This window comes from Haplochromis burtoni, unplaced genomic scaffold (assembly GCF_018398535.1).
Source record: "Haplochromis burtoni strain Fernald_Lab_line unplaced genomic scaffold, NCSU_Asbu1 Contig_76, whole genome shotgun sequence".
NCBI lineage: Eukaryota > Metazoa > Chordata > Actinopteri > Cichliformes > Cichlidae > Haplochromis > Haplochromis burtoni.
Window position 1 is genome coordinate 146182 of NW_024582437.1, and position 14787 is coordinate 160968.

Below are 14787 nucleotides of genomic sequence, written 5' to 3' on the forward strand. Positions count from 1 at the left end.
CCTGCTCATCAGTGTTTTCTCCCTGTGGTCTAGGGTCTAGGAGCATGACTTTAGTGCATACCTGATCCTAAAGCTTGAGGAGAGAACCTTCTAATCCCTCTAAGCTGCTGGCTCAGCCTGGTGTGTATAGTGAATTCACTGTTAGTGCTGCTCATAATCCTGGATTCTCTGGGAGATTAGCCCTTGGAAAGGGTTTGCTTGTCCTTGGCTGCTCTACAATGGTCAGGTTAGCTGAAAAAGGATGAGCCTGAGGATGAGGAGCTTATGAGGACTGGATAAGAACTGTGCCTGATCAGCCTATTCATCAAAAGCTGGGGTGATGACAGTGATTTACAATTAACACTTGCACTGAATGACAAAGATTGAATTAGGTTATTTCTCAAGTAATATTACTTTTATTACAGGACACGTTTTTTTATTATGTGATCATCAAGTGCTTGGGCAAAGGCAAGATGCTTGCTGGTAAACCATTAAAGCACTGTCAGATATGAAAAATGTGCCCCCTAAGATTGAAAGATGCGCCTAAGTGTTTTAACAAAATTTCTTTTGGTAACCCAAGTGTATGACTCTGAATGGCAATGCTCATCAACTGCCCCCGCTTTGAACAATATATTTGTAAAACTCTTGGATGGATTTCAATGATAGACACTGGATGATTCCCACAAGTTTTTTTTTAAAACAAAAGCAGATAAAAATGTTGGGGTTTAGTTAGCTTTTTGGCTGTGACGTTTTCTTTTTAAAATATTCATCATACCCACACAATAAGCCCACTGACACAGGTGATCGCTGGCCTTTGCTACTGCAACACTGGGACTGACATAGTAACTGGCTGGAAGAACTGGAACAACATGTTGCAAAAACACGGAGAGTTCCCAGAGGATGAAGCTTAATGACATTGGGGATCCCTCGAGTTTTCCTGTAACACCATTATGAGGTTTACATTTTTGGTGTTTAGCCTGAGTCTTGACCACTTGAATGGATAGCCCCATTCATTTTGAAGTATCAGTTGTCACATACTTTCATTATAACTAAGCACTGATCTAATGATGTTCCCAACAGCTATACAATATATATGATGCTAACTAGCAAATGGAAATACGCCAGTTAATGCTGCCAAATGTTCTTGATGCCATTCTTGTGCCCGTTGGCACAGGAGGCCACAGGCACACGTAGCAAGATTGACCCTTTTCTATTCTATTTTCAGTTGCAGTTTAGTTACGTTTACACAACAAAATTAAGTCAAAAAATGGTTTTAGCTAAAATGCAAGAATGTTAACTACATTTCTCTGGCAACAACCCGTAAAGAAAAGTTTTGACCATGCACAACTGTTTGAAGTTGTCTAGTATTTTAACAAGTTGAATAATGTTATACTGCATCTAAAGGGCAAGGAGCTAGCCTGTGGAAAAGACCATGGGATTGGGACAAGAGTTTGTAAGAAGAGTGACTGTGCAAGATCAAAGTAGAGGAGACGAGAAAAAATTATGAGTGTAGGTAAGGGGCAGACAAATGCAACAAGTGGAGCAGGGTAACTTCCCCAAGGTGAGGGAGTGAATGGAAAGAAGGAGTGAGGCTTCCTGAAAATTCATCCATCTTTGTCTGATTTAGGGAGAGAGACTGGAAGTGCCAAAGATGGATGAGGCATGCAGTGCTAAATCCAGCCCTGTCCAGTCACACGGCCGGGCTTGGCGATGAGATAGTGTTTTGGCCAAGAGCAGGGACGACCTGACCTGCTCCTTTTTTTCTTTTTGGGATGCAGAAGAAGTAAGTAGCTGGATTGCTTAAGATGGATCTGTCAAGTAGTACCTAACTTAAAGACCTGCAATGAGATGTCTTTCGTACAGTTGGCCCATCCGGGGCTCAGTTAGCAAATTTACAATAATCTGCAACTTTGAGCGCTTTGTTCCTTCTCAGTTACCTTTGAATATTAACACGTGTACACTGCAATAAATGACTTTCCTTAATTCTGTGGTATTTGCATAGATCTGCTTGGCTTGTCATGTCAATATAATGCTGTTTTCGCAATGAAATTCATTTTGTGCACAATGTTTGACACGCGTATATTCATCAAAGCAGTTTTTATTTTTTTTACTTAGATCCAGCTGAAAGCATCTCATTCACCCATTTGCATAACATAGTCAAGAACTGCTTCAATACATGCTGATAAAGAGGTAAGATGGTTACATTTAAAACTGAAGGGATTGCAATACATAATACATTGCAAGCATTGCTTATGAACTAGTGGTGTAATCTGGAAAAACTTTTTTTCTCTGGCTCCTATTGCACAATGTCTCCTTGTTGGTTCTGTTTTATTTTTCCTGTACACAATTGCACCGGCATGAATGCAAAGTTAATTTTTTCTCCAAGGGCATCAATGCTGGGAAATAATTTCCTCTCAAGGCAAGAGAACATCCCTGAGAAAAGCATGTGAGTGTGTGAGAGAGGGAAAGAAGACGAGAATGTGTGGTTATGAAAGTGTGATTATGAATGTGTGGACAATGTGCAGGCATGCCTTTGTGTCAGCTTGAGTTTGCGCGCACATGCAAGCGAGACTATGTGGTAATTTCAACAATATGAGGAACTTTTGCCCGTGGAATTAAAACTATTGGCCTCAGGCGATGCTTGTACTCCAAAGCCTCTTGACCAGGAGGCTCCAGACTGCTGCTATCTTCTTCCAGAGGATATTCTGCGGCCTCCGCACTCCTTTCTGGTTGTTGCGCTGGCTTCTCAGCTCCAGGCTCTCTGGCAAAGGTCTCGACTGTGCACATGTTGAGGCTGTATCCTGTCTGCATAGTCTGTCACAGTGTAGGGCATGTGTCAAATCGGAGAGGGGGCAAGTCGTTGGCTCCAGCAGACAGTTGTTCTTTCCAGCCCAGGCTTCCCAAACCACAAATCCCCTCTCAGCATGTCTTCTCAGCCAGAATGCACAAGCCTACCCCAAACAAGGCCTGGGGCCTAATTACAAAAAGGAGGGAAAACCAGAATTGGCTACTGATTGAGCTTCCTGGGTGAATGTTAATGGCAACCACAAAAGGATATTTTATACTCTGAGAGTGATGCAGCAGAGATTGGAAATATATGTGGAAGCTGGGGAGGCTGCACAGGCAAAGCTTTACATGCTTTTATGAATGCAAACAAGCAATAACATGTTCTTTGATTCCATAGGCATTGTGAGACATCATATTTGTGTCTGCGCTGCCATCCAGGAATGGTAAACATTACTGTGCTACAGTTCTGGTCTTAGAGGAGTTTCAAGGCACTTTGCCAAACCTCATTCCAACTGGGAACAATGGGACACACATATTCCTTCACATTGCAGCTTTAGTGGTGTTTGAGCACTTCCTTCTCTTGAGTTTGAGTACCTATATATCATGTCAACAGTGTAATGCCTGTCATTCAAATACTGCATTTTATCGCAGTCATGTATTGTATATTAGTAGAGCCTTAAACCAAACTTTATTGGACACTCATTGAAATACTTGGAAAGTTCAACCATATTACATATTACAAATTATTATCAAGAATTTATAGACTTTTTTCCAAAATGTTTCATTTTTATGTTGCAAATGGTTAGTTTGGGGGCAGGGAGGGGTTATATGCCATCTGTGACATAGCCTGATCTTCCCTAATTGCCTGTATGAAACCCACGGGGCACTAGGACCTCATGGAAGCTGTTTTTTGTGTTTGTGCTAAGCTAGGATAACAGCCTTAGCTTTGCACAAACTTTAGGCTTCTATGGAGCACTATGGAAGTGGAATTCATGGCATATTAGCTTATAAATGACCCAGGTGCTTTCCTACTCATTGTAAATTAAGGACACAATAAATGATTTCTTCATGGGTCCTAAATGAATGCTCGACTGCTAACTGCTGTTACCTACCTACCTGTTGCATTATGATGCGCTAGGCCAAGGATCTTGCTTTAAGGCATGACCAGTAGTATCGTTATTAATTACATCCATCTGAGCCCATAAGAGCTGCACTTGTGTGTGGTTTAATTTATTCTCATGATAGCTTGTCCATTCCACTGCTTATAGGGTGGCTGACCATCAGTCTTGGGGTCGTTACTCAAGAAATGTACTCTAATACGCAGTATTCATTACTTTTCTTAAAAGTAAATCCATATGTTGCTTACTCCTAAAATGACCTGAAATGCATTGTCAAATAATTACCAGTTAACAGTATAAACATTAGGCTACAGTTCCACACAATAAAACAAATGTGAATCCTAATGAGGACACACGTACAGTCTTTCTTTTAGTGTTTTTACATGTGAACACAAAGTTAAGCTGCAAACAAAGGAAATCAGATCTTGAACTTCTGAAACATGTAAAGGTAGAAATGGAGGCTACAAGCCTGACTACTCATCACTGCCTTTGTTACCTGTTGAAGATCAGGCTCTGCCCTGACGGCGCTTGCAGTTTCCTGATACATGCTAATTATGGCAGTGAGAAACTCAGAACCCCGACTGCAGGATATACTGATATGCAATGTGGTCCACTAACTCCCTTTGTATTATCTACTTCACACTATTTGCCTGCATCTCATTTTGTATTTTCTAAGGTTACAGTACATCTTCCTTTTACATCCATCTAGTCAAAACCCATCACACCCTTTCCCTGTGACAGGATTTGTAATAGACATGAAAACACACCAGTACACTCTTGTTTGTGGACAACAGGGGGAATTTTTGAGTAGGTTTTCACGATGAATAAAAATCAACTCTAGCATATTATTGCCGCGTACAATTTTATGTGTGGTCACGTACACATATGTACACCAATGGATACTTTGGTCACACAAACGCATTCTTGTCAGCGCAAACTTGGCAGACTAGCAATGCTACCATCTGCTTGCAGAGAGAGGAGTATGGCAAATGGTTGACCTCAAACATTCAAGGTAATAGTGATGGGTTCCATTCAGTCTCTATCTCCCAGACAGCACTAGAAACCCTGTTCCACTGCAGTTGGATGTCATGCAACATGAGCCACAGCACAATGACAAAGTGCTTCTCCAGTTAGTTGGCAGTTACTGTGATATTTCTCAGACATTTACGTAGTTTTGTGTAAACCTGACAGACTCGTTTATTCATCCAGTTCCATTATGTAAATTGTGGAGCCAGTTTCCAACAGTACTTTAAGGTAAGATTTTTTTTAAATGATAATTGGGAGTAAAGTTCTGCTGGTGGAGGATTCTTTGTCCTTGAAAACAGCATAAAGTAAGTAACAGATCACAGACAGAAAGCTTGAAGCAGTGGGGCATTGCCAGCAGACTAATAGAAAAACTGAAAAACAAAATAAAAGTACTTGGTTTACGAGTTGGGTCCTCATCAAAAATGAATAGTTAGAATGCTTGCCAGAGTAAAAAAAAAATCCATTACCTATGGCAGCATTTTAATGAACTCTTTGTTCATCTGGACTTCGAACAGCCAAAAGTTTTAATTATGCATTTCTCCATTTCAGAAACACTAAAACATGCATATATTTTGGGAGTCACTAATAGTACTTGTTAAATCTGATTTCCAGTGGCCATATTAAAGTTAAAAGTGTGCATGCAACTTTATGATTCCCCAAATCTAATAAACAGTAGGTGTAAATTCTTGCATATAAATCAATACATTTCCTATATTAAATGACAAAGTTGATCAGCTAAATTGCACTTGCCCCCGTGACCTTCCCTCGGTATTAGTGTTGGCCAAAGTTTGAAGGTTTTTGGCAGAGCCAAACCACAGAGTCTAATTTCAGCACATATTCCTCTGAGGTCAAAGTGGGATCTTTCACATGAAAACAGATTATGGAGATACTTCTTCCACTGTCACATTTTACATTGCAAATTGTGTTGATCTGTGCAAAAAGCATAATGTATTTCAATCAGTACTGGCAGTGATCCGCTTTGTAAACTTTTAATTATTCATCAGTTATCAAACTTTGCAGAGGAAGTAACTCAATAAATATGCTGAAAGGCAACAAACAAACATAATAAACAATTGTTCTTGATCAAGAATGCTTCTATAGCTAGTAAGGCTGCGATGATGGTTTTAAGAACAACAGTTTATTCCACTAAATGCGATATAATTGTATAAATAATGTCAATAAACTCCCCAACATTTGTGAAACTATTGTACTTTTGCATGTATCCACTGTTACCTTTAAGATTGCACATTATAACCTTAGCACAGCATTTGACAAACAAAAAAACATAAAAGAGGATTATGTTATGGCTTACTCACACTATATGAAAAATAGGACAGCAACCTCCCTGTCTATGACAAACTGGTGGTTGCCCAGTGATTGCGTTGAATTTTTTCCCATTTGGTGACTAGATTGTTTACATATTGCAATCAGTCTGAGCACAACCACAGATCTGTTCTGGTTTTATTACTATATAAAAGCAAAGTACCTACACTGAAAAAAAAAGACCATGTTGGATTTACTTAATTCAGTAGTACTCAGTTAAACTCAGTTAACTTATTCATATTCAATAAACCTGTGCATTTTGTGTTGATAAAACGTGATTGAAACATGTTTAGATGAAGTAAGTTGAGCTCTTGGAATATTTTAATCCTTGAATATTTTGTCCTTTTATTCCAACACTATTCAATAACTTTTACCCCGATACTACTTGGTCATTTAAATACTACATACGTTCAACAAAGTCTAGGGTCTGGTTAACATAAAAAGTGAATGGCTTTACAACGACTACTATCTTTATCTAGGTTGCGGGGGCATAACCCTGAAGTGATAGGTTAGGAGGCAGGGTACACTCTGGACAGCTCACCAGTCTATCACATAGAGACATACAACCATTTGCACTTACATTCATGGGCAATTTGGAATGACCAATTAACCTAACTCAAATAACTACATGACTTTTAACTGTGGGGAGAAGCCAGAATACCCACTGTCAACTAGCTAGATTGTGGATTTGAACCCAGGGCGTTCTTGCTGTGAGGCAACAGCACTAACCAACACACCACCAATCCAGATGAAACTTGAGGCTTGAAATCTGTATGTTTTTGTCCTTGACAGGCTAAACCACATTAAATAGCGATAGCATACATGTGGTGTGTGTCTAGTTGTCTGCCTCTTATAACGCCAGTGATTTTCCTGCAGTTTGAAATCTCATGTGATCTTGTGAATTTCATGAGTCCAGCAACTAACCACTCTTACTAGATTGTATCATGTCATCTCAACAAGAACAAATTAAGTTGTTGAATTTCATACAGATCCTACATGATTTAATTACATTCACCATAGAAACATGAAATTATTTTGTTCAAATTACAAGTTAGACTTTTGTAAATGTAACAACCACCCAATTTTCTTTTTTTGGTATACCAAAAAAGTAAAGGCGGCTGCTCGAATTGACTGACATGGATGCCTTCCTCAAACCACGATCCAAAGCGTGAAATCATGTGCGGTGTTGCGAGATTTAACATTTCTATATTGTTGACTTACTTCACTCGAACATGATATGAACAATTTAATATTCCCTCTCTGCATATCATGTAGTTTCTGCACAATATAGTTACACTTAACTTTAAAGCATGAGGGAGTTGTGTTGAATACACGCAAGACGCTCACATAAATCCAAGAGATGGACAATCCCTTTTTTTCAGTGTATGTCGCTATGCAGTTACTTCCCTGTCTTATAAATTCAGAATGTAACATCACACTCACAGTGGAATGATGTGTGTTCTTTGTGGATGAATGCATGCATTCAATGCATCGTTGCAGATGCTAACATGTGACTGGATCAGTGTTACAGTTGGAGAATTTATTGGTGAAATAATTCAGTTATAAAAGCCCCAAAACACACCAGCACCACCACTCATGTTTTAGCAGTTTGCTATTGCGAGTCAACAACAATCACACTATATCATCAAATAATGGTAAGCTAACATTTTGTGTAAGGCTTGAAGTGTGAAGATATTAAATTGTTACATTTTAATATAGTTGATCAACTTACTGTAAAATGTCTGGCATGTCCAATAATAGCTGACTGGCTCCTGCTACTAGCAACAAGCACTAATATTCAATATTTAAACTGAAATGTGACTCAGTATTTTATGATCAGATGGCATGTAACCCCTAACCCTGCCCCAAGCATAAATTATGCGTATGCTTATTTATGTATTGCCAGTCCATTTTTTGCAAAATGTCAGTTATTATTGTCATTGTTTTATCATTTCATATTGTCATATAATTTATAATTTATCAAGTCCAATTATAAGAGTATCCCTTTTTGCCTTTAACTGATTTTTTCTTGTTAAATTGCTGCTTTTCTGAGCAGTGGCTCTTTTTCCACCACTGAATAACACAGTGCAAAAGTTCAAACCACCTTCTTCAAATATCATCATCACACTGGCTTTAGGCAGAATTACTTAAATGACACCAGTCTGGATATTGTAGCTGTGTATCAGCACGTCCAGAGGAGCATCAACAACACCACAGCAGACTGAAAGGGCAGATCAAGTTCTTCTTTAAGCTATCAAATTTTGCAAGATCCAATAAAGTTTACCTTCTCTTTGGCAACTGAGACACTTTAGTACAGCTCAATAATCTCAATTGCCACTGCCTGCTCACATTAAGCCCACTGTATCATGCAGCAATGCAACACTCGTAAAGATTTGGATAAGTAATACATATCACATGCTGAACGCTGCATGCTCTTCAGAAGGGTTAGGTTACCTTTGTGGTGAAAGCTTGTCAATAATTGCTGTTTATACCTCTGGAAACTTTGTGCAAGAATTTTCTCTTCCCTTGGAAAATAATCATTGATGCAAATTTGATTTGTTGTGGAGGTAATGATTCAGTCCAAGATCAAGGCTGGTACGATTTCCTTTTAGCCCAAATTGGGCTATTTTTCCTTTTAGAGGTCTAAGCAACCGGGATAACAACCCAGAACTATTACGTTTCTCGACTCTTTTGCCCTCACGCCTCAACACTCTTATGGTTCTTATTTTGTTTTGATACATGGCTGGAATGGTATCAAATCCTTAAAGTAGCAGAGTCTGCAAGTCTACCTGAATGTTCTGAGGGTAAACCAGGAGAGACAAGAGGCCTGAATTACAATTAGACCAGTTGGTAGAAAAAAACTTGGACTGTGGTATATACATATTGGAAAAGCTGAGGTATTTGTAAGAAAAGGGGAAGTAAGTTGAACTTAATTGGTACAGAGGGAATGAGTAAGATTGTGGTTAATTTTCTTTCTTCCACCAATGAACCAAGCTCATATATGGTAAGTCATGAATGGACCCATTTCCATACCCAGATCCTTGTCCCTCAGGGCTAAGCATAGTCCCTGGAGATTAATAACCCTGGTTTGAGACTGCAGACATTAAACCACAGACACCACCATCATATAAGCTTCCAGATTGAGGGTTGGCACATTACATTTGAATAAATACCTATCCTTGGCGATACATTCCATCTCATTACCCATCCTCACTGTTACCACTGACGTCATTGCAAGCGTCATCCAATACTGCAGCCACAGCAAGGTCTACAGAGGTTAAATATGATGTCTTTAGGTTTGGATTGAACAGCTCCTGTCTGTTAGCAGTGGAATAAGGAAAGCAAATGGTCCGTCTTTAAAAAGGAGAGAAGCAGTGATTTGTTCGTGGCTGCAGAGTTGAGGCCTTTGCCTAAATCATCCAGAACAGATGCCCCGATCCAGCTAGCTGGCATCTCAGCCTGCACCCTCTTTTCCTCCTTGCTGGCCAGCTCTGGTGTCTGGGAATCTAGGATGCTGTAAGTCATCATCAGCCAGTCAAGTGGGAAGCCAGAGCTTTATATGGATGCCGAAGTGAGAGGGTTAGGATGATGTGCCAGCGGCTGTGAATTCAAAGCTGCTGGTAGTGTTATTTTTAGTAGTAGCAAAAAGTGTGCTGTGATGGTAGCAGCAGGAGTTGAGCCAGCAATAATGCTACTTCTGACAATATCAGGTTACAAGATCTTATTTACTACTGTGATTGTAAGCATATTTATGGTAATTTCATGTGCTTTCAAAAGTAGGGGCAAATAACACTATAATTTATTAAAGATTGAAGGCAGGATACATGGTGAGTTCCTGTGCTCTTTGGGACCGTGTGTACATAATTTCGTTCCACCTCATGTTAACATGTGATGCGAATGACAAATAAAGCTTCTTGAATCCTTGAATTCATAAAAACAAATGAAGCATAACCCTAGTAGTGCTTGATAACAACAACAGAACTAACTATAGCCACCATGCTACTAGAATTACAGTTAGGTCCATAGATTTTTGGACAGAAACAACTTTTGTCTAATTTTGGTTCTGAACATTACCACAATGAATTTTAAATGAAACAACTCAGATGCAGCTGAAATGCAGACTTTCAGCTTTAATTCAGTGGGTTGAACAAAAGGACTGCATAAAAATGTGAAGAGCTAAAACATTTTTTAACAATCAATTTAACTGCATTTAGCTGGATTTGAGCTGACAGTATGTTTCCAAACACCTCAGAATTCATTCGGCTGCTTCTGTCCTGTGTCACACCACAGTAAACACTAGTGCCCACTGTGTCACACCACAGTAAACACTAGTGCCCACTGTGTCACACCACAGTAAACACTAGTGCCCAGTGCCACTGGCCGCCATCCAGCACACTGCCTCCGCCGTGTTTTACAGATGATGTGGTACACTTCGGATCATGAGCTGTTCCACACCTTCTTCATACTTTTTTCTTGCCATCATTCTGGAAGAGGTTGATCTTGGTTTCATCTGTCCAAAGAATGTATTTCCACAACTGTGCTGCCTTTTTTTTTTTTTAATGTTTTTAGCAAAGTCCAGTCTAGCCTTTCTATTCTTTGGTCGCACTGCACCTTGCAGAGAACCCTCTGTATTTATTTTCACGCAGTCTTCTCTTTATGGTAGACTTGAATATTGATATGCCTACATCCTGGAGAGTGTTGTTCACTTGGTTGGCTGTTGTGAACGGGTTTCTCTCCACCATGGAAATGATTCTGCAATCATCCACCACTGTTGTCTTCCGTGGACATCCAGGTGTGTTGCTGAGTTCACCTGTGCTCTATTTCTTTATCAGGATTTACCAAACTGTACATTTAAGGATGGCTTGTTTTACCTGCATGAAGATCTCCTTTGACTGGATGTTGTCTGTTCTCAGCAAAATCTTCCAAATTCAAACGCCACACCTCAAATCAATTCCAGGCCTTTATCTGCTGAACTGATAATGACATAATGAAGGAACTGCCCACACCTTCCCATGAAATAGCCTTTAAGTCATTCGACCATTTACTTTTGGTCCTTTTAACAAGAGGGTGGCACATGTTAAGTAGCTGAAACTCTTAAACTCTTCATTCAGTTTGAATGTGAATACCCTCATGTGACACACCATGGACCCACACAACATTCGGTTATAGTGCATCAGTTTATATTTACAGGGTGTCAACCACTAGATGCTTTTCTTCACGGCAGCTCCTTCCTGTTTGGCACCTTGACTGCTCTGGACAGCTTCCCAGCTGCCTCGGCAGACACACCCCTCCCTGGTCCTCAGCGTCACTTCAAAAAGAGGGACATTCCTTAGAGAAATCCCCTCCACCTGGCCCTCAACCTCCCTGGCACTGGCCCTCGAGCCCCCTAAAACAGTACAAAAAACCAACCATTTGTACACATATGTACAAATAATAATAAAAAGTGAGTAAGTGAGTACAATTCAACATTTTCAGCAATCACTCAATCCTGGCACTGCCATGGTATCTGTAGTCTGCATTTACCACATGTGTATCTTTTGCAGTGAACACATCGCACAGTGGCATGATTGTTCTTGCAGTTGTGTTTGACCTGACACGAGGCTCTTTTTCCAGGGCTAGATGTGTCCGAAGGTTGTGTCCGAAGCAACTGTTCTTTTCTTGCCTTCTTCCCAGCTACATGAGAGCGAGCCAACTCTGTTGCAAGCGCCACCAGGAAGTCCACCCGTCTTTCCTTCGTCCCGGTGCATGCTTGATACAGCACATGTGCATTCAGTGCTGCCATGTCAATCATGTTATAAAACACGGCGACTGGCCAGCGCCGTGTTCCTTTGCGGACAGTGTACTCCCGAACCATCTGGTCCATCACATCCACGCCACACTTTGTTTTGTTGTAAAGGGTGACAGTGTTTGGCTTCCTTTTGGTGGTGTTATCAGTCTGAACCACGCTGTGCATGCTGCTAAGAATATAGACTGTCTTCTTCCGTTTGGCCGCATACGCCGTCAGCGTGGCAGCAGAGGTTGAAAACACCTAAGAAATAAGATAAATTGTTATTTCCATAGCCCTTTTACAAACAATAGTACATCAAAGATACTGAAGTGGCACATAACCCAGGTAGCTACCACAACTAAAACAAGGTAGTTGCAGTAGGCTAATCGTTTTTTTTAAAAAAAATAACTTACTTCCCTTAGGCTGGAGGTGGAGTCTTTTGACGCTGACAGCAGCTTGGTTGCTGGCAAACAGAGTTCGCATTGAACGGTCAAATTTCGCCCATCCCTTTGTTGTTTAAATATGAAGTGGAATTTCCAAGTAAGGAATGTATTCCTGCCCATGCACTGCTGGCTCTGTTGTGCTGGCTTCAGGTCCATTGTGTAACTGATGACACCAACATTAACAGGGCGCTTACATTAAAGCCTCTTATTTCGTGTTTTGTTTGGGTCTCCAGCAATGTGTGAAATTACCAAAATTAGAGAGGGGATAGCCTAACATAAACAGTAAAAGACCATGTATCAACAAAGCAACTGTATTCTAATTATCACCCTTTTAACTGGTAACTTTAACCGAATAGTTACTTGTCTTTTGTATTTTAAATACGTAACAATGGTACATGTATTCCGTTACTCCCCAGTACTGTGGATGAACCACAGTACATACATTATCTGCAGTATCAACCTACATTTACTGTTGTTTGGGGATGAAATAACATTTGCATATTATACAAAAGTAATACTAGGGTTATGCTTGTCACAAGATGCCTGGATGAAGATTCAGTGTCTTCTGTGGTCTCCAAATGTGATGAATCCAAAATATCCACATATTTTCCCAGACACCCTATCTCTTTCATACCCTGGTCCAGCCAGTAGGCCATGTGAATTGGGCTTCACGCTTCCAAATCCCTTTGCCTGCCTTCTACAGACCACAACTTCCTACCACAGGACCCCTGCCGCTCAACCAGGCCCTCAGGCCAGACCACTGGTCTACCCAATACTAATGGCTCTGTTTAGTAACTCAGAGCCTTTTGCTATTCTGCCAAGCACTCTCCAGGAGTCAAATTTGACATGGAGACCCATAGCACATTCTCACAGATTCCACAACATCAACAGGTCAAATCACACCAGCATCTGTCTCCACCACATTCTATTTATTCACTAGTTAATTGTTTTGTAGGACCTTAGAATACATTGTGTTCTTAAAAAGGCTTCATATGGGGTCTGTAGATCTGGGGGACAATCAGGGACCACTCAAATGAACCGGAGTTTCCCACTAGCTATTACCATGATGTTGAGCTGAAAACAGCTGATTTCACTTTTGCATGCTTTTATTTTCAAGGTTCGTTTTCAAGGATGGTTCATATTGATTGGACTGCCATGATATCTATATGTTTCTAAGCATTCGTGTATATTGGTATCTGACTTTGGAGATCAGATAATTTTTTCCTCCCAAAGTTTTTCCTTAGCAAGTAAATATCTCGATGTCCACTGGATAGATAACCCAAAAATTTTGTACAGACTTTTACATGCGGCTAAACTCTACTGTTCTCTGGTACAACGTACCAGCAAGTTGATATCTTGTTTAAGGCAGGCAAATATTTGCTCATATGGGCAAAACTCAATATTTTGAATCCTAGAAATATAAAATACTTTTCTGAGGATGAGTGCAAATATGAATAACTGAGGATTTTATATTAAGACATCATAAAGTACTACAGGAAAACTACAATGAAGCCACAGACAGAACCTTATATCTTCCAGTTTTGAGCCAACAGATCTGCTGAAGGGCCCTGACAGCCACTGATTTTATCAGCCTTGTCTCACACCTTATCCTAACCAAAGATTTAGCTTACTATGAGCAAAACAAGGTGTGGTTTTCTGGTATGAAGAAAATTCCACCATCCATGCTTCTGCTATTTAAAAAATAAATAAATTACAAAATATTACAATTTTGCCCCCATCAAAAAAAAACTTGCATGTACTTGGAAAAAAATATATATTTATCTGTAGTTTCTTAAGAATTGCAGCTATTTACTAGGGTTGCTGTCTTGCACCCTGCAGTCAGAAACTCTTGCTATTTCTTCAAGGAAATGTTACAGACATGGTTTTCTGGCTTTGCTGCCAGTACTGTAGCTGCTGTGATGAGCTGATAGAGAGGAACAGAGACACTTCTGTTTCAAAACATTAATCCTAACCTGACCATCACCTGCCAGCACACTACAGAGCCTCATTTCCTGTGTGGAGATTTGCCGACGGGAGTAAAAGCGGAGTGACATGCTGCAGACTACATGCTGCAGAAAAAAAATTTGTCATCACAGCAGTATGTTTTTTTTAAATCTACTATAGCACATGTTTAATTTTTTTTTTAAGCTGACAGTAGTTTAACCCATTTGTACACATAATGACCTCAGCAATAAATACTCTAAGAGGCTAGAGAGGACCATTCTGTTTCTTGTTCCACCTATTCAGTCAACTCCAGGTTTTTCTGTCATCACCCACAAGTGTTGAAGTCTTTCAACAGAACAATAGAGTTCCTTTTTTGAAAGACTTCCAGAACACTGCCTCG